At 38.5% G+C, this 20,599-nt stretch overlaps 1 long non-coding RNA gene across 1 annotated transcript; it reads right to left on the reverse strand.

The window, feature by feature from the left end:
• Nucleotides 1-14,344: 14,344 nt before the first annotated feature.
• Nucleotides 14,345-15,553, reverse strand: LOC149238427 (uncharacterized). Its single transcript, XR_016245381.1, has 3 exons — nucleotides 15,399-15,553; nucleotides 14,811-15,197; nucleotides 14,345-14,619 (listed from the first exon to the last, which is right to left on the reverse strand). It is a non-coding gene; the product is annotated as an uncharacterized LOC149238427 (long non-coding RNA).
• Between the last annotated feature and the right edge of the window lie 5,046 nt (nucleotides 15,554-20,599).

A 20,599-nucleotide genomic window follows, 5' to 3' on the forward strand; every position in this document is an offset into this window, starting at 1 on the left:
AGCTCCAAAGAAAAGGAGATGGCACCTTTGTATACAGACACAACTTGTAACAGAGACGCGGGAATAGCTACGTGGGAAGGCATGTATAATCTGCTCGAAGAGGAGAATCCCAGAATAATGGAAGTTACTGTTGTTGCAGGCTCATAGAGTCCTTCTGAAGCATCCCTAACAGAGCTAGCTTGCTCATTCTTACATCGGATAGCAGCAAGGCCAAAAATCCTCCCATACACAGACATGGTCAAGTGGATACTGGATAGTGCAGAAATCAGAAATAGACAGTTCAAAGTTCATGGTCAAGGACTTATCGGTTCATTCGCTGCGTAGGATTTAAAGCTCATGTATCATCTGCCCAAGCCACAGGCAACTTATAACAAGCAATTCATGGAGAAATTCGTAAAGGAAAATCAGGACCTGGCAGAAACCACCAAAGACTGGTCCAGGAGAGACGAACCGCTGAAGAAAGATAAACACGGTATGTACAGTACTGGTTCCCTTACCTCCCCATATTGCTTTGTTGCTGCCATGCTCTGTAGAATATTTGGAATGCTAGATATCAACAAATTTTCATCCGAATGGCTACCATTATTGGATGTTGCCACAAATGCCACTATTGTAGATTGGGCCAAAATTTTATCTGATAACCTAGTCACGACCATTGTCAGTTACCGGTCCAAAAGAGCTGCGGCTCAGAGAATTTATCCTCCTTTTTACCTATCTGCATATATTATGGATTCAATATGTTATGTTTCTAAATTTCCTGTTATGGGTTGGAAGTGGACCACTCAAGACCCCTTACCCATCCATGTCTATCATAAAGAATTGTGGGACTCTCAGTTCACTCCATACTTCTATCAAATTTGTCATGGAATTATGCTACCCTTGTACAGAATGTTGTATGATAAAGACCCCCCGAGGTGCTCGCCTGAAGCAGAGGTAGACATCCTCCCCGTCGCAAGATGGTTCGGGGAGGAATTGTTTACTTATGTCAGGGTATTTGGAAGTACTGCACCCCCTCATGTCCTACCTTTGTATATCCCTGATAAACTCTTAGCTCGAGAGATTGCATATCAAACTTGTGGGGAAGGTGGTCTAACTAAAGAATTAAAGGACAAAAAGAAGGCCATCTGGCCACAGTTTCCTGTAGCCTGTGGGGCATTTTCGCTATTTGATGTAGGCCACGCGTTCACAGAAGTAAAGAATATGACGTGTTTACAACTATTTAAATTTCCGTGAAGACCATTTGACCCTAATGGGGTTGCCCAAAATTTCACAACTACAGTCAAGCTAAGCGTGTTCTCTGGAGAAAAGGATTTATTTGATGATATATTCCAACGGAAAAGCACACTTCAAGAAATTTTGCACGAAGTCCAATTGCAATTATCTCCAGAAGATTTTCAAAATTTCACAATATACAGAGAAATAAGGTTAACCAGTATTCCTCTAGAGAAACTACGCCTACCCTCAAGAGAACCAACTCCAAGTGTTAGTCTTAGTGGGAGTTCAAGCACTAATAGATCTAGATCCAAGTCTGAACAAGAAATGTTCGAACACTCCAAAAGATCCGGAAATGAACAGGATAAGAGTGAAGTGTCAGTAAAGGATACTTCCCAGTCAATGGAACTTCTACATCAACAGGTTATTGCCTCCCCGCAAAGAGATCCTCCTCCTCTCATCATTCAAGCTCCGCCAGTCACAACCGAAATAGATAAAGAATGGGAAACCTTCAACGAACTAATCAATATTGAAGGACAAGCCATAAAAACACCTGTGAGAAATGCACAGGTAGCAAAAGAAGTAGTCACAACAACAGTCAGCGATGTCTCAGATATGGAGCATATTCTTGTTTCCCCATCTTCTGAGCTTATACTCAACATAGAAGAAATTCCCCCTCTGGATATATTTTAGCCCACAACATAAATCAGTGGTAAGAAGACAAAGAAAGAAAAGGAAATTGGAAAATACACTCTCTCAAGATGCAAAACAATTAGACGTCTTGTGGAAAGATCCCACTAGCAATCCTATTGAAAATCTCACCAAACTATCTTAGATCGCAGGAGCATACGCCTCTGCGACTATTGATAAAGCATCTGAGGTACAGCAGTTGTTAAAAGAAAGGGAAGACCAGATACAAGTACTGCAACAACAGTTGCAACAAGCTAACACCAATAATGAAGCACAGAAACAGCTTGAAAGGTTGCAGCAGGACTTCCAGCAAATGCAGATAGGATATCAGAAAAGTTTGGATGAGAAAGGAAAGCAGTTACAGGATTTACAGGAGATGCACAAAGACGACCCTAAGCTTACAGAATTTATTACGGAGTCCATTTCCTTGAATGAACAATTACTACAGCAGCAAGAAGCGTTGGGCCAAAAGATATCACAGTGGAGTTATTATTGTGAAATTAGTGATAAGACCACTAATCAAGTGGTAGATTTACAAAGTGACTATGATCTGATTGATAAACGGGTGACTGAATATTTGGCTTGGCAAGATAAAGATGAGGGAAAAAGAGCAGGTGCACCAAGGATAAATGAAAACCATAAAGAAATTCTCTTTAACAAATGGGACGAGCAAATCAGGGAGGTAGAACAAGCGGCAGAAGGAGCAGCCACGGCAGCAAGCAGTCTTATTGATTGTGTAAATGAAAATTTGCACAGGGCAAATTTGATCGTAGAGACCACTCCAGGATATTTACCGAACGCACAACAACTAGAGGCAGAATGGAAACAGAGAGCGCAAGAAAAGGCAAAAGCAATTCAAGGGCTGAGCAAGTTAAACTGGGAATATTACTGGGCATACTTGGTAAAGCCGCATAGCCAGTGGATGACTGTTAAGTGTATCATAAATGCGGCCGAAAAAATGGCACCAGCTCTCATCGATTCTGTTTTCTCAGCTCAGCTAAAAGCAGAAGTCAGCCAGCCGACTCTCCTTAAACAGATGCTGCATACATGCAATTTCAAAGACCAAATACAGAAGTAGTTTAATTCTGGATTCAATTTTCGCTTTAATTTTGCTTTATTTTTGCTTAGAAAAAGGGCGGTCATTTAAACCGCATCCTGAATTTTTGTAAATAAGTTATTTAGTTAGTAGTATTTAAACCCTTCTCATGCATTTAGAGAGGGGTCCAAAAATTTATCAAAAACTTGTCCTCAGAACATGCACTTTTGCACCCTCAGAGGAGGTTTTGATGAATGAATGGAACAGGATTTGTTGATGTTTGCAAAAAAAAAAAAAGTCCAGAAATTTATCAAAAACTTGTCCTCAGAACATGCACTTTTGCACCCTCAGAGGAGGTTTTGATGAATGAATGGAATAGGATTTGTTGATGTTTGCATTTGATATCTACTATTGATGTTGCACTTCTGTACTCTTAGTGGATGTTAGAGCAAGGAGAGATAAATCATTCTCGCTTGAAGCTCATGAGTAGGACTAGTTATAAATGGTACTTTTATCTCTTAACCATTTCTGCTTATGTGTTAAAGTGATATACAATTTTTAGTTGTTTATGTATTATTGCATGAATGCCTGAGTTATCATTTGGCACTTTTGTACGGTGATAGCTATTTGTTTATGCTTAATGCATGAATAGCTCATTATGCGATATGTTTTTCACAACTGTTTCGTCTAACTTTTTATGCGAAGTGGTTCATCCTTATTGATTTCTTTTCTCATAATAGCTTAATGATCTTTATTACCAGTTTTTATTTGAAATCTTTTTAGATCGCATAATAGAAGAATTACATCCCGAGTTAGTATAGATTTAGATGTTGTTGCTTATTAGATTACAATAGCATAACATTAGATTAAAGTTAGAATTAGAATATCTCAATTAGGAACTGTTAGATCGGGAACATCAAATTCTACACACACACACTGATAGATTGGGAAACTGGTCCCATATCCCCTGTCAGACTCGCTATACCAAACGGATAAGGATCTGCCAACCAAGGTCCGGACCGGGCGGGTATCCCCCTTGTTGTAGACCCGATTTTCGGGGCTTCAACATGTTCTCAAAAACAGACTTAAAATCTTCCTTATTGTTTTGAAATAAAACCTTATTCCTCCATTTCCAGATAGACTAAAAGACTAATTGTGGAAGAGGTCTCCAAATTGCTTTCTGATTACTCCACCATACAAAAGCTTCTTTTAGTGAAAGATACAAAACAAAATTGAACCCAAAAATAGATGCAAGATTCCTCCAAAACTTGAGGGTGTGAAAAGAATTCAAGGCTTCTTAACACTTAGCTTCAATATCACTCTGTGATCCATGGTGTCATCTTCATGTCGGGCTCACCAGTGCATGATCGCAATTCACAGATGGGACAAATTCGCTTCAGGTTCACCACATGACACACATTCAAATATGTAGCACACATTCCAATATGTAGCGCAAAATGTGAAGACTCATAAGGAGATTTCTTATTACATTACACATAAGACAATTTATATATAAGCCAAACCATATAATATACGGGGATACCATCGAAAATCATTTACCGTCTACCTATACTTGTCGATCATTTACTATCTACCCATACTTGTTGACTATCTCTAACTGACACCAACTACACATCTTCATATGAACAGGCATGATTATTATTCTAACATGTACGAGATCTGAAAATTACTAAAACAGTGAAGGAATGTGGGCTCCGTGAACTATCTATGATAGAAACAAGTTTGTAACAATTTTGAATACAATATGTTTTAAAATAAAGTGCGGGAGATGCTAGGATTTGTTGGAGGATCTAAAACTACTAGGGTTTGTGGGAGATCTAAATATGACTAAAACAATGAAGGAACACAATCTCGGTGAATTGTTTGTGAGATTGATATGCAACGTGGATGAAATGAGTCTTTGTTGGGACTATGATGCCAAATTTCACAGTGAAAATTTTGTCATGGTGTGGCATTTTCCAAGCTTACTGTGCCAGATTTGAAAATCTATGACTGTATGGGGGCCGCCTGTGTGAAGTTGGATTCAATTGTCTTTAGCTGCGAGAGATGCCTTTGTGGAAGTCATGCAAAGATTGATGGTGACGATGATGGAGAAAATTATGATGAAAACTAGGTGGTATCACTTGCCACTAGCTACTCAAGATTGCCTCTTAGCTGTTCTTCTACCGATCAAGAAGAGGAAACATCCGAAGATGACTGGCATGACAAGCCCCCGTTTAAAAGCCCTTAGGGTGGCAGTTTTACATCTATGCACACACAATCTCTAGTGTTCTCTGAATGACATAGACCCACCAGAAAAAGCCCATTCTTCTAATCCGTCTGAGCTGAGTGGAGGGTTGGAAGAGTTTCATCACCTTGAGGACTTTTATATTTTTATTAAGACCCTAAACGAGAAGTCTCTCCTCTTTTGGGTCTTTGGCTTGGACTATGTGGTGAATATTAAGTAGAGTATAGAGAATTGGGTGGGCTTTCATGCATATATACAAAGTCTTCTTCATGAAGGGAAGTAGTTTCAAGACCTATCCTAGTTGTAGGATTACAACATTTCAAGAAATTGCACCATTGTCTTGAGTTTGAGGCTGCAAGGGTGTGCTTTGAGATCTAGTAACCTAGGATGTTAGTCTCCTATAAGGATGCAACATAAGATAAGGAAAATAACCCATCAAATCTCCCACAATACAATCCACAACTTACATTGTCAAAACTAATGCAACAAGAACCTTCTCTAGAGGTAAAAGTAAAGAAGGTAAATCATATGTTTTGTTCTTCAATCAAGGGCAGTGATTTGTAAATTCAATGGGTTTTGGCTAAGGTATTGCGGTCTGCATTAGTGGATTTTCACAACCTGGACAAAGAACTATGATATATACCTATGTTCAAAAGGTTTTTTCATTGTTCAATTTGATACTAAGGAAGATTTGGATAGAGTATTGAAAGAATGACCCTAGTTTTGGGGAAGAGAAAGGATTTTCATCAACCCTTACATTCTAGATTTTGATTCCACAATAATGGTGGTGTCAAAGATAAGAGTATGTGTGAGGTTTCCAAATGGCACCCTTCCTTTCTAAAATCACAAGGTCCTTGATCATATTGGAAATAAGTTGGGGTCATTTAAAAAATGGATGTCAATGGAGAAAAGGTTATTTACCTATGACCATATTAACATGAAACATAAAACCTTTTAGTGAACCCAAATTCTCGATTATGAAAATAGAACATTCATATACCCCTCATGTTACAAAACTCTAAACTTGCAAGACACATCCCTAGGCAAAATAACACTCGAAAAAAGGGAGATATTTCAAAACAAAAGGATGGAAACCTTACCATCCTTTCTTCATGAAGGAGGAAGAAGGGGGAATCACATAGAACCCATCAAACCAAGAAGAACTGAGTATTCACCCACATGTTGGAAATGCAACTCACAAGCACAATTGTACAAAATAAGAAGTAATTATTGAATTTGAACAACAACAAAATAGGACATGCAAACAGGATGGGACAATGGGAACAATGAGAGCCCATGTTAAGTTCACATTCACACACACTGAGTGATTTGGCAATGGTACTTGAGCTATTCGGTAGTGGTTTGGGTGGAAATTGTCCTTGAGCTATTTGGCAATGTTCGAGTTGTCCACCACTGAGGCTATGATAAAAGGTACGAAGAAAGAGTGGACATAAAGAAAATTCAAGTGATTACTAAAACACTTAAGTGCCCAAGTTTCCTTTTTATCTACAGTCTTTGTTATGCTTTTAAGGAGAGAAGTTACTCTTAGCCAATGGGAATAACATCTATAAAATGCAATATTGTTCTATTTTTCAAAAGTTGAAACAAAATTACAATTTTTTTCTTTTGGAAAAGAATATGTTTTAAAATAAATTTATAATTAAAATCTAATATTTACAAAGTGAACTTGGCTTTTAATAGACCACCCTAAAATATGTTTTAAAATAACTTTATAATTAAAATCTAATATTTACAAAGTAAACTTGGCTTTTAATAGACCACCCTAGATTCATCTTAACTCTCGATCTACTAAGTGTCCGGAGGGATGGAATCTTTTTACATCTCAAGATATTCTCATCTCAATAGATTTGATAATCTTTCCACTTGATAGATAGGAGTTAAGATGGATCTAGGGTGGTCTATTTATCCCCTTTAAATAGGCCAGATATTCCACATGAATACCATGGGAAGTACCATGGGTTCTCATAAAACTCTAGAACTTGACCAAGTCAAGATTACTTAACTACTCAACCAAAATTAATGTAAAAAATATTAACCTAGAATTCTTTTTTTTTACCCTATGAAGGGTAACCAAATCTAAAAACCTAAACACACCTGAAACCATCTAAGAGAACGTGTGATCCGACGATCACAAACACTCTTGCCTCGGCAACGTGCGCCACTTTTACCCGGTTCATGGACCTGAAATGAATGTGAGCCATTGGTTTATAAAAGTTCAGGTCCATTTTGAAACTTAACCTCTGATTGCTTGTAGAACTTGGCAATTGATCTAACGGTCCTTCGAGATATTGGAGGTGAAACCTGCACAGTCTATAACTGCCTTTACGGACTCGATGAGGATTATAAACTATTAGACTAAAGAGCATCGGGTCCACCTTGTTGGTTACCCTTCGATTTCCTTTCCACCCGATGGCCATTAGATTGCACAGGCTATCAAGATCCGTGATCGGTGACCAATGAAGAGACCTGCTGTTTACTGCATGCCTCTGCCATGTGGAAAGCTCTGTTTTAAGCATTTATCTTCCCCCCTTTTTTTCCTTTTCTTCTTTTTTTAAAATTAACGGTTAAAAAAGACTTCCACTTCCGCTTTCTCCTGCTTCCACTAGTCTTCCTTCTTGTTTAGTCCTAATATTTTGGAAGGTTTCCATGTCTTTGTCTACCTATCTTTGACAATCCTCACGCAATTTCCCCAAGGGTGTTGAGTCCCATGCATGACTGCTATAAATTTCTTTTCAAAACACTCCTTCATTCACCAGACAATCTGCTAGTATATTGGCTTTTCTTCACACATGAACAAAGCTGTTTGTTATTAAGGTTTGAAGGTGGGAATGAATATGCTGAAAGACCTGCAAAAGTTGCAAATGTTTTGATGCTTTTCCAGGTGCTTTTCCATTGCAGATCTTCTTGGCCACATTGATAACCAATTCCAAGTCTGCTTCAATGATGACATTATGAGTATTTGACTCAATTAGTATTTCCAAGCACTGCTCTAAGGCCATGAGCTCTGCCATGTTATTTGCGGCAGTTCCTAGCTGACTATGAAATATGTCCTTTATGCACCCCTGCTCATCTCTGATGACCCCGCCAAAACCAGCCATCTGTGGGTTTCCTTTAGAGGCTCCATCTAGGTTAATTTTCAAGAAACCATGAGGAGGAGGTTGCCAAAAGTCTTTATCAACATTTATCCAGCTGAAATCCTTGTGTATGCTCTGGTGAACTAGCAAATGGAGACCCAACTGTAGCAGTATACAAGTGTCCTAGGGTAGAGTCTAGTTGTCATGAGGTCTCCCTAACATGGCACCAACAATGTCTTTGAGCTGTCTTAATATCTGTGCAACAGTATCCTGGGTTGAGCAAGTTTTACCCTTGAAAATCTTGCCATTGTGTTCTTTCCAGACATCCCAGATTAAGAAGCTTGAACGAGAGTCCAAGTGTTGTTGATGATCTCTTTGCCTCAGAAGTTCCTTCTCCAATTCCTTAAAGTGTTAGTAATACTGAGGTCATCCCTGTTAGTTTGCCTGAACACTAAGGCCACCCAATCCCACAATGTTGAGGTGAAGGGGAAAAGGTTGAGTAAGTGTTCCATCGTCTCCTCTTGTGTGCCACACAGATAGCATTTGGAGGGGCCAACAAAACCTTTCTCTAGAAGATTTTCCCACATTATAATTTTGTTTTGTTGAACTAACCACATGAATAGCTTTATCTTCATCCAATGTGGGTGCTAGGAGAGGTTCTTCCATGCCTTATCAGGGTTTTTATAATGGAACCCTAGAGCTAATTGTTTGGCTTCTTTTAGGTTAAAGTTGCCTTCTATGTTTCTTCCCCATCTCAGTTGGTGAGGCGAGGATGAAACCAAAATTTTCCTTTTTTCCAAGTCCATAGTAAGAGAGTTTACCTGAGCTTTCAAAGGGCTCTCTTCCCTGTAACCTAGATCCTTCCATATTCTCCATTTTCCATTGTTTCTTACCTACTCCTAGAAGTCACTTACCATGCACAAGCCTTTGTTGTCGATGTCATTCTTGAGATCAATTAGTTCTTCCCTAAACATGTTTGGTTCTTGCTGCGAGTTGTCCTCCTAGAATCTTCCTAGGTTCCCATCTCGGATCTCCTAGAAGTTGTGCTGCTAGACAATATCTCTATTTTCCCAAGCAAGATTCCATATGTGGGAGCCCTTGATAAGCCCAGATATTCGAATATGATCCATTTCCTGCCAATTTCTTGCATATTTCTATTTCCAAAGCTTGGCCCATGGGGTTGCCGACCCCTTGAGCCACCTCCACCAAAGCTTTGAACCTGAAACTCTGTTGAGGGTTTCGGGGTCATGAAGCCCCAATTGACCATGGGCCTTAGGTTTGCATAGCCTGTCCCAAGCTACCAAAGCCCACTTCTTTTTCTCTACGCCTTTTCCCCAAAGAAAATCCCTTTGAATGTTCCTGATCTGTTGTAAAACTCCTTTAGGAATAAGAAGAGCAGAAATTATGAAAATGGGTATGGCCTGCATGATAGTGTTTGTGAGCACAAGGTGCCCTGCTAAATTTAAAGATCTGCATGTCCATTTCCTGACCTTATCTTGAAGTTTTTTAATGACAAGCTCCGACACTCGCCTTCTTAGAGGTTTGTCTGTAAGGGGCATTCCCAGGTACTTACAGGGTGATTGATCCCTTTGGAACCTTAGAATTCTAGTAAGATTTCTCTAAATAACAATGTCAGTGTTAAAAAATAAAACTTTTGATTTGTCAAGGCTTACCTCTATACCAACGACCATAGCAAAGTCATTCAAAATTTTTATAAAAGCTTTGGCTTCCTTGACTATGGGAATTCCCTACAACATAATGTTGTCCACAAATTATTGGTGAGTTGAGGTCGCTCCATATGTGGTGAGTTTCAAACCTTTGGTTCTTCCCTTAGCACTTTCCATTTTTATCGCTCTGCCGAGCCCTTCCATCATTAGCACAAAGAGGAAGGGGGAGAGTGGATCTCCTTGCCTTAGTCCCCTAGAGGGCATGAAAGTTCTTGAGGGCGAGCCATTAAGCAGGACTGAGAAATTGGCCATGGATGCAAGGGCCATAACCCATCTGATCCAATTGTGTCAAAACCATTAGCTTTCAACACTGCCCTCATGGAAGACCAGCTTAGCTTGTCATAAGATTTTGCTAGGTCAAACTATATGATCATTCTAGCTTGATTGTTTCTTTTTAGAGAGTGTACCATCTCATGAGCTTGTATGATATTGTTGAGAATTTGTCTTCCTTCCACATAACTAGTTTTCTCCTCTGAGATGAGATCTAGAAGAAGGGGCTTGAGTTTGTTAGCAATCACTTTTGAGGTTATTTTGTACAGCACATTACATAAAGCTAAGAGTCTGAATATGTCCAATGTGATGCCTTTCTCCTCCTTTGGAATCAAAGCTATGAAAGAGGCATTGAGAGCCTTTAGGACCGATTCGGATCTTCTTCAATCTTCCGCCACCTCAAGGATGTCTTGTTTGAATGTTTTCCAGCATGCTTTGAAAATGTCCACATTGAAACCATCCGGGCCAGGAGCTTTCCCATTTGGCATCTCGTTGATAACTTCACTGACCTCCTCTTCGGATACTGGCCTACTGAGATTATGATTGTCTTCCCTTGTGACAAGCTTGGGAATGTACCTTGTGAATTTGCTAATGAATTGTGACTTGCCTAAAAGAGGCTCCTTTGCAATGCTAAGGAGGTGTTGTACTAGGATAGATTCCATTTCTTTGTGGGTGACGAGCTCTTTCCCTTGAGAATCTTTGAGTTTTGAAATTCTGTTATGTGACCTGTGACTCAAAGTTGACTTTGTGAAAATTCTCCCTGTTTCTTTCCCCTTCTTTAATCCACTGTACTCTTGATTTCTATCTCTAGAAAATCTCCTCTTGCCTGCATCTGTCATCCCATTCCTTCCAAGGAACATCTATTTGAGATTTCCTTTCCTCGTTAAAGCTATTTGTGATCATAAGCTAATTAATCCCCTAAAGTTTCTGTTCAACTTCTTTTTTGGCTTCGAAAATTTTACCAAACTGTTTTTTGTTCCAATATTTGAGTCTCACTTTAATGTGTTTAAGTCACTGTTGTAGCATGAACATTTTGGTGCCTTGAAAGGGCAACTCTTCCATCCACCATTTATCAATATTGCTGGCGAAGTCACCGCAAGAAAGCCAGACATTTTCAAACCTGAAAGGTTTGTTCTTCGGTGTGCCCATAAAAGTGGCTTCATGCTAGACTGGCTAGTGGTCTAAGCCTCCAAAAGGAAGGATTAAAGCTAGAATGTCAAGGCCTATGAGAAATAGGTCCTCTGAGATCATGAATCTGTCTAATTTAGAGGCAACTTGAGAAGCCCCTCCTCTCTTTTTGTTCTAGGTGAAGGTGCTATTTATTGTTTCAGAATCCATTAATCTCATGTTATTTATGAAGTTCTATAAGGCAATGGAGTCTCTGCCTAGTGTTTTGGTACCCCATTTTTTCTCTGTAAGAGATTTGATCATATTGAAATGCCCTACCAGAATCTAGGGAATATTGGGATATCTCTCTCTTAGTTCCTTAAGGGAAGTGAGAAACTTGAGTTTGCCTTCTAGTTTTTGATGACCATAGACATTTGTAATCATGTAACTCTCCTTATCACCCACAGGTTGTATTACGAGCAAAAGATAGTTCCTCGATGCTTTCGCGTCCAAGATTCCAAGTTTTTGGGGATTCGAGAGTGCGAGAATCCCTCCTCCCAACTTATCTACCTTAAGCTCTAGATACTCATACCTGCTCAGCCATTTGCTATGTATTTCTCTGACTTTATCCATCGAACATTTTGTTTCCTCAATGAAAACCATGTCTTATTTTCCTTCTTTTATTCTATTGCTGAGATTTCTTCGTTTCCTTTTACTTCCTAGGCCCCAACTATTCCAGGTTGTAAGCTTCATTAAGAAAGATTTTTAAAAGAGCAACTGGTTAGATATTTCATCTTACCTGAGTTGATCATGAGTTTTCCACATTCTATTAGCAGCACATTCTGTCCTTTCCTTCCTTGTTTCCTACCTGGGTTCTTGGAAGAGTGCCCCAATGTTTCCTCCATTGTCTTCATCCCTCTATTTTCTTGCATTTCAAGGTTCCTTTTGACTCCACAACTTTTCGATTGGGATCTCCATAGGAAGAATTGTTGAACCCTATCAAACTCCTCTTTTGGCAGGGAGTTAACTCCTTTGGTAATACTCTGCTCCACAAACTTTTCTAGATCCATGTTTTCCTTCTCAAGAATCTCCTGTAGTTCATTATCCTCCGTTCCTGCCTCACTTGGGGCCATCTCATGGTCCCTGCTAAGCTCGACCATGCTCGGTAGATCATCCTATTGCTGGTTTTTCTCTGGTATGTCCTCCATGCTAGTATCCCTATCCTTCTCATTAGTCTTGGTCTCCAATTTCTGGTTTTCCCCATTGTTTCCCATTTCTTCTTCTAAGATTTTGAAAATATTATTGCTTGGTTGTCTGTCCTCATTGGCCTTCTTTTGGTGCCGCTTTCCTCCTTTCCCCTTACCCCACACCTTAGTGAAACCCTGAGGATCTTTGCTTGTCGTGGCTTTCTTGTCGCTTTCTAGCTTATTTAATGGGCAGTGTCTGTATAGGTGCCCATGTTCATGGCACTTGCGGCACCTACATGGGACATGCTCATAGTCCACCGCCTGCACCCATTCCTCATCATAAACTTCTAAAATGATCTCGTCTGGGAGTGCTCTAGATAGGTCCATTTCCACACAGAGCCGGACGAAGGAAGTGCCTTTTCCTCTTAATGTCACATCTCATATCTTTATAAAATGACCTAGTTTATTGCCAATAGCCTTTAGAGACTCCGACGGCCAATAATCTAAAGGAAGGGAGTAAAGTCTTATCCATACCAGTACTCAAGTGAACGTTTCTCGTTCTGGGACAAAGTTCATCACCCATGGTTGCATGTATAGTCATGCAGCAGCTTAAAAATAGGGTCGTCCCTTCAACACTTTGTCTTTATCTTCTAAGCTCGTGAACACCACCGTGAAGAAACCCTTGGATCCAAGGTGAAGGTTTATTTCTCCTTTCGGTTTCAAGTTGTACCTTATCCATGCATGTAAGGCCTTCTCTGTTGGCCAAGTCCCCATAAATTTGCATATGATCGTGTGTTCCACCATGTGATCTCTGTGCACCTGTAGCGCTGGATCACTTAAAACGACTAGGGGAGTGATGATCGACTTAGGTTTGCATCCCCCTGTCACCCTCAAAGGTGCAGCCCTTTTGAGTGTTGTCCTCTTTCCTCTTCTCCCTACTATCTTCTTCATGATTTTCTCTTTGTTCGTGAGATTTGATTTTTCATGAGTTAGTGTCCTTAGTGATCCCCGTTCCTTGAAGTGATAAGATTAGATTCCTTGTTTCTGTTCGTTGCTATGTGATTGTAGGAGGGAGGAGAACTCCCTCCTCCATGACCCACCATAGTCACCAGCTTAAAACTCTCACTCAAACCCTAGATCACTTTGAGAGAACATCGGGGTTTAGAATCTAAAATTTGATGAGTGGTTGGATCAACTTAGAATTTTTAGTTTAACATAAGGTTATTTTTATTTTTATTTTAAATTTACCTTAATTACCCAACAAAAAATAATATTTTTTTTTTTTTAACATGGGGTTATTCTTATTTTATTTTCAACAAATCAAAATTACATAACATAACAAGATTATATATCTCTTAAACACTCCCTAAACAACCTCTCTTATATAAAAAAAATTATAACACAACCATGATGAAGTGAAATACTTCACTAAATTATATATATAAAAATATATGATAATAATTACTTTTAAAGATTTAATTTTGATTAATAAATTTTAAATTAATGGATTTATTTTTTAATTATTCAATTAACTTATTCTCAAGTTATGAGAACCAAACCATTAAAAATATTAAAACAAGGTAACCAGAGTGACATAGTAACCATATGCCAGTCATCCAACTAAAATATTATTTTAAAGAAATATAGATTTTAAACTTAATTTTGATTAATAATTTTTAAAATAATTTATCTATTTTTTAATTATTCAATTAACTTATTTTTGGAGTTATGAAAACCAAACTATTAAAAATATTAAAACAAAGCAACTAGAGTAACAAGGTAACCAGGCAGAGAATTTACTAATATATAAACCGAAATTACAATATACCAGCCTCCAACTAAAATGTGAATGTGATGCACATCAATCTTGCATAGGCTAATGCGAACATAATTGCATAACCATACATGGCCATGCCTATTCCACTATGGAATTGATATGGGGCCTGCATTATTTATATAACATTGGGCTCTAAACTAACTATATATGAGCACATAGTGAGTCTTAGATAAAAAGATAATCTTCGACTGCATTTATTATTTCCCATACCTGCGATAAAATAACAATGTGATAAGCAAAATAACAGGAAAAAAAATCATGACGTCTTTGTGCAGATAAAAAGAAAGCGAAATGATAAACCATGACATTTGTGCATATACTGCACTGAATAAAGAGCAGAGCATGAATTTTACGGAGGAAAACAAAAGGCAGTTAGTATAAGTTGGTCTACTTGTCATTACCCTTGCTCTAGAACTTGATCGCGCTGTTGCTGCCGCCCTTGCCTTTGTTGTTGCTGTTCATGGTGTTGTTGCTCTTGCTGTTGTTGTTGTTGCCCACGATGGGATCGCCGTTGATGGGGCCGTTAACGGGATTGCCGTGAATCTTGGTGTTCTTGTTGCCGCAGTTCATTTTGTTGCCGCTATTGTCGCCCACGATGGGGTTGCCGTCGATGTTGGAGTTGCAACCGACGACGTTCTTGTCGCCGCTGTTGCACCTGCGGTCGACCTTGTTGTTGTTGCCTCTCAGGTTCCGCCCTGCTTGTTGGGAATTGCTCATCTTCTTGGATTACCGGTACTGGATGCTGGTATCACTAAGTTCAAACTGAACGCTTCTAAAGTCTCCCACTTCTGACAAAAAAATTCAAGTGCTAAAGTGCATCAATACACAACCTGGACATTGAATATAAGCTACTGTGAATCAATACATAACATGATGAGCAAATCATTGATAAGTGTGCATCAATGCATAACGTGGAAATAAAATATGAGCAAACTATTGATATCTCACAGATTAGAAAGCCTCAATCAATCTAGGTTATACAGCCATACCTACAACTGCACTAGGGCAAAGTCGGTAAGCAAGCGGTGAGAAATACAATCGCATCGCCTGACTTATATAGAAGCAGGCGAACTCCAATCTCGGATTTGAAAACCATCCAGAATGCCAACCAGGGTCAAATTTTGATGTTTTAAGTGAATGTGAGGACTATTTGATGTTTCATGTATTAAATTTGATATGACAGAATAATTCCTATTTATCGAAATTCGTAAATGGTGGACTCTTCAGTGTCGTGTAGTGATGTAATTTGAAACGTTATTCTTTATCTCAGTGGAAGAGGGTATTTTCACCCCACTAAAGATGGGAAAGTGTTATACTTTAAATTATACGAGTGTCATGAGAATGACATGATCAATTATGCAAAATCCAGCATCAGGAGGATGCCATGGATCGACGATCGATGAAGTGGACGCTCTATTTACAGACGTAACTAAGATTTATTCGCGCTCTTGGGTAAACGAGTTTTCTGTTTCAGCCCCCACAAAAAAATCTGTATGTAACTACTCCCAGTTATTCTTATTCGCGCACTTGGGCAGACGGGGAATCTTTTTCAGCCAAAAAATATTCTTTGCCCTATTTACAGATGTAACTTGGGCAGAAGAGTTATTCTTTTTCGGCAAAAACAAAAAAAAAATCTTTGGCCTATCGACCGATGTAACTACTCCGATTCGTGCAAATGGGCAAAAGTGTTATTCCTTTTATCCGACGAAAAAGAAGATTATTCATTGTTACCCCTATAGACCTGTTCTATATTGGAATTGCGTTGAAGGAATTTTTTTTTTTTTTTTAAATGAAAAATTGTTTGAATGGTGTACATTTCATGAGCGTGGAATATTTTTGGTATTAGTCGCAATCTAACTGACTAAATTAAGGGTTTGGGGAATGAATAGTCAGCATTTTCGGTCACTGAAATGAATGGTGGAGTTTATATGCGACATGTGTAGGCTGATAGATCTTTGAATCGTGTTATTTATGTTTTCTTTTCACAGAATAAAATTTCTCTTCAATAATATAAAAAGACACTACATGATCTTGTATTGTCTATAAGATTATTTCCTAAGGAATTTAGAATTCTGTGATCCATAACATTGTTTAGAAAATCTTTGGCAAAATCACATAATCAATCTTTTGTCGAAGGACTGATCTCGGTTATATTGCAACGGCTAATTTTGACTTAGTCAAACTAATAATTTTATTATTAACCGAAACCTACTATTATTAGTTAATTGAATATAATAAATATAATGTTTAAATATATTGGTCATTATATTTATTAAAAATCTATATTTATTATTATTCTTAAATTAATTAATTCCAAATAAATAGTATTAAAATACTATTAATCTTTAGAATTTAGTTACAATGGTAATTGGTATTTAAAAATTGTTTATACCTAAGGATCCAATGGTAAAGATATAATAGTTAATAAATTATGGTAAATTCATAATGGTAAACTACCTATAATGGTCATTACTAAATTATATTAATATTCCCAAATTATTTAACTCTAAATGGTAATAAATTACTATTGTTTTTAGAATCAAGTTATAATAGGTAAAAGTTTAAACCAAAAAATCATTTTAATTTAAAATTTTTTAATTGTGAAGGCCCATTCGAAATTAAATTAATAAGTACTAACCACTAATCTATATTTTCTTAATAATTTATAGTTCTAATAATATTAAAAAACAATAAATAGTATTTTAGTTAAATTAATATTCCTAGAATGTAGTTTACCTAAGGTAAATGCCCTAATTAACATACATGTTTATTAATAATAGTATATTCATTAACCTAATATTATTGGTATACCATATACTTTTCTAATAACTTCTTGTTTATCATTTAACCTTAAGGGTCATTAGGTAAAATTGGATTACCTCTTATCATTAATTATATTCAATAATTTATCAATAATAATTTACTAAAATTCTTATTAGAATTAATTATGTTATTAGTTATTAATCTTATTACTTATAAGGTTTAGAAAAGGAAGGCCTTTATTAATTCAATATAAGGAAATGAGTTAAAAGTAAAAATCAATGAAACAATCTAATCTAATTTAAAATACCCCTTGGAATAAGGTTAATACTAACAAACTAAAACCTCAAGCACTCCAGATTAATAAGGCAACCCGCCAAAACCAGAACTTGAGGAGAGAGAAGACAGAAACCCTAAGAAGGAACAAAGAGGGAAGGGTGGAGGCTAGGAAGACAACGCTGGGACCCAGCAACTGCTAATCTTCTAGCCATCATCCCTATTAAGATTGTTCGGCCTTTTCTCAATCTCCAGGGCCTCTCTAAATTTACGATGGTGAAACTGTGCAACTTTGGCAATGACTTGAGCATCTTCTATACAAACATGATGCATAGTCTTCCCCGCATGCTCAGCCAGGGCTGAGGACTTGGTCCTACCATGTCTTAAGTCAGCCGAATGCTCACTGATCCGTTGATTGATAGAGCGACCAGTCTCACCAATATAAGGGGTCCCACAGGAACAGGGAATGACATAGACGCCTTTCATGTCCTTAGGGTCAATAGGGTCTTTCACAGACCTAAGGGAGCTACGGATAGTGCGGAGGGGTCTAAACGTTGCGGGCACATCGTATCTCCTCAGAACCCTCGCAATCCTATCTGTAGTCCCTTGGATGTAAGGAAGGTTCACACCCAAGACATGGTCTTTGGGAACCTTTCGGATTGAAGGCTCCTTCTTGGCCTTGAGGAAGGCTTTTTGACCAAGGCGCCTATTATAACCATTCTTCTCAAAGACATCAAGGAGATGAGCTTTCTCCGCTTCCAGGCTCTCCTCATCCGAAATTCTTACAGCACGTGTGGCAAGCGTGCTAAGGACTCCTAACTTCTGAGCAGGGAAATGATGCGACCACGCATGCAAGTATTGCTCAGTATGCGTCTTCTTTCTAAACACCTGATGAGAAAAGGAACCATCCACCTTCTTAGAGATGAGAACATCTAAGAACGGAAGACAACCATTATCTTCTTTTTCCATCGTGAATTTAATGGCGGTGGACTGGTTATTGAGGTGACAGAAGAAACGCTCCAGCTCGACCGGACCATGAGACCAGACAACACCAGTGTCATCAACAAATCTTTTCCAAAGCTTCGGTAAGAGACGAGAGGAGGCCAAAGCCTTAGACTCAAAATCCTCCATGAAGAGATTAGCAACGACAGGGGACAAGGGGGAGCCCATGGCAACTCCGCAAGTCTGCTCATAGAATTCTCCCTCGAAGCTGAAAAATGTGGAGGTAAGGCAAAGCTCAACTAACTTAGCCGTATCAGGGTCAGTTAGCTTATTAATTACCATCATGGCCTCATTGATAGGAATACAAGTGTAAAGAGAGACCACGTCGAAACTTACCAAAATGTCCCCGGGCTCAAGATTAATTTTCTTAAGATCCTCAATAAAAGAAGTTGAGTCTTTGACAAAGGACTCAGTTTGCCCTACCAAGGGTCTCAATTTAGCAGCGAGGAACTTGGCCAGGAGGTAAGTCGGACCACCAATGGTATTGACAATGGGTCTCAGGGGGACCCCATCCTTATGGATTTTGGGAAGACCATAAATCCTAGGGGTGATGGGGTTACCCTCAATAAGTTTCATGGCAAGAGGAATCGTGGAATTGCACGACTTGATCGCATGAGCGACCGATCTGGAAACCTTTTTGAGGGGATTTTTCGAAAGCTTCTTATAACTCCCACTATTACAGATATGGTTAAGCATCTTAGTTCTGTAATCTTTCCTATCCATGATAACAACAGCCCCACCTTTATCTGCTTTTAAGACCACAACATCCCGATTTTCGTTCAAGGTCCTCAGAGCCTCAAACTCAGCCTTGCTAATATTGCTACGGGGGGGCTTAGCCCACCTCAGGGCAACGGCGCAATCCTGTCTGATCGTGTCTTTAATCTTATCAGGAAGGTTCTTAATGCCATATTCTACATCACAAATGATGTCTTCAACCGGGATTTTTCTGGGAGCTAAGGCAAAGTTAAGACCCTTCCTTAAGAGACTAAAAACCGCGGGCGGAAAGGAAAAACTGGACAGATTTATTACCTTATTGTCCTGAGGGAAAGAATTCGACTTACCCAACGACGGACCCTTACTACTAACTCTATGATCAAGGCAATCAATCCCATCTAACCCTTTATCATACCAACCACTATTATTATTGTATGCTTTAACAACATACGGAATCTTGAATTTTTTATTTTTATTATCCCATATATATAATGCATTATTATTATCGTAATTGCCCAAGTTATTAATACCATAATGCTTATTAATGATACTTAAATTACTGCTAACACCCAAACCATTAACCGGATTGGGGTCTTCGTTATTTAACGGGTTATTATTAATATTATTATCTCTGTATATTGCCGCTTCTTTATTGCAATCATCCTGCTTATTTTCGATCACTAACTGACTCCTATTATTATTATTACATATATTAATAAAATCACAATTAGGATCATCATAACTTTTACATAAACCAGCTTTATAACTACCATCGTAATTGTTTTTTAACTTATTATTCATGTTATTTACGCTATTAGCATTATCGTTACTATTAAATACAGCGCCTTTATTACTATCAACGTAATTCGAATTAGCATTATCATTACTCTTATATAAACCGCCTTTATTACTATCAACGTAATTCAAATTAGCATCATCATTATTCATATATAAAACGCTTTTATTACTATCAACGCCATCGTTTAAAATCATAATATTCCTACTCTTTTCGTTAAACAAATTAGTATTAACGGTCAAAACGTTACCTAAGGTCTCGTTCTCCAGGGAAGACGAACTTAGACTCAACGAATCCAGCTCAACCACGGCCGGATCACTTCGCACATCAGAACGGCCTGACATTTCTACACAAATCCGCTCATCTCTGCGCAGATCTAAAACCGCTGACTTGTCCATAGTAATGCCAGCTGAAACAGAAACTCGCGCAGTTCACCATCCATTGAGACATCCGCAACATCATCTGACTGCTGAGCACCGATTGGAGAGCGAACGCAAGAACCCACCGCTTGGTTGATCAGACATACGGGCCCTCGGATACCCCAGACTTCTTCACTGATCGAAACCTGGTTGCTACTCACACCACCGCTTCCTCTCACCAAACTCGAACCAGCGGTTGGCGGATTAAGATCATCGGAAGAAG

This window comes from Pinus tabuliformis, chromosome 8, assembly GCF_031772625.1.
Source record: "Pinus tabuliformis cultivar Carrire ecotype Pingquan chromosome 8, CPIR1, whole genome shotgun sequence".
NCBI classification, from domain to species: Eukaryota; Viridiplantae; Streptophyta; class Pinopsida; order Pinales; family Pinaceae; genus Pinus; species Pinus tabuliformis.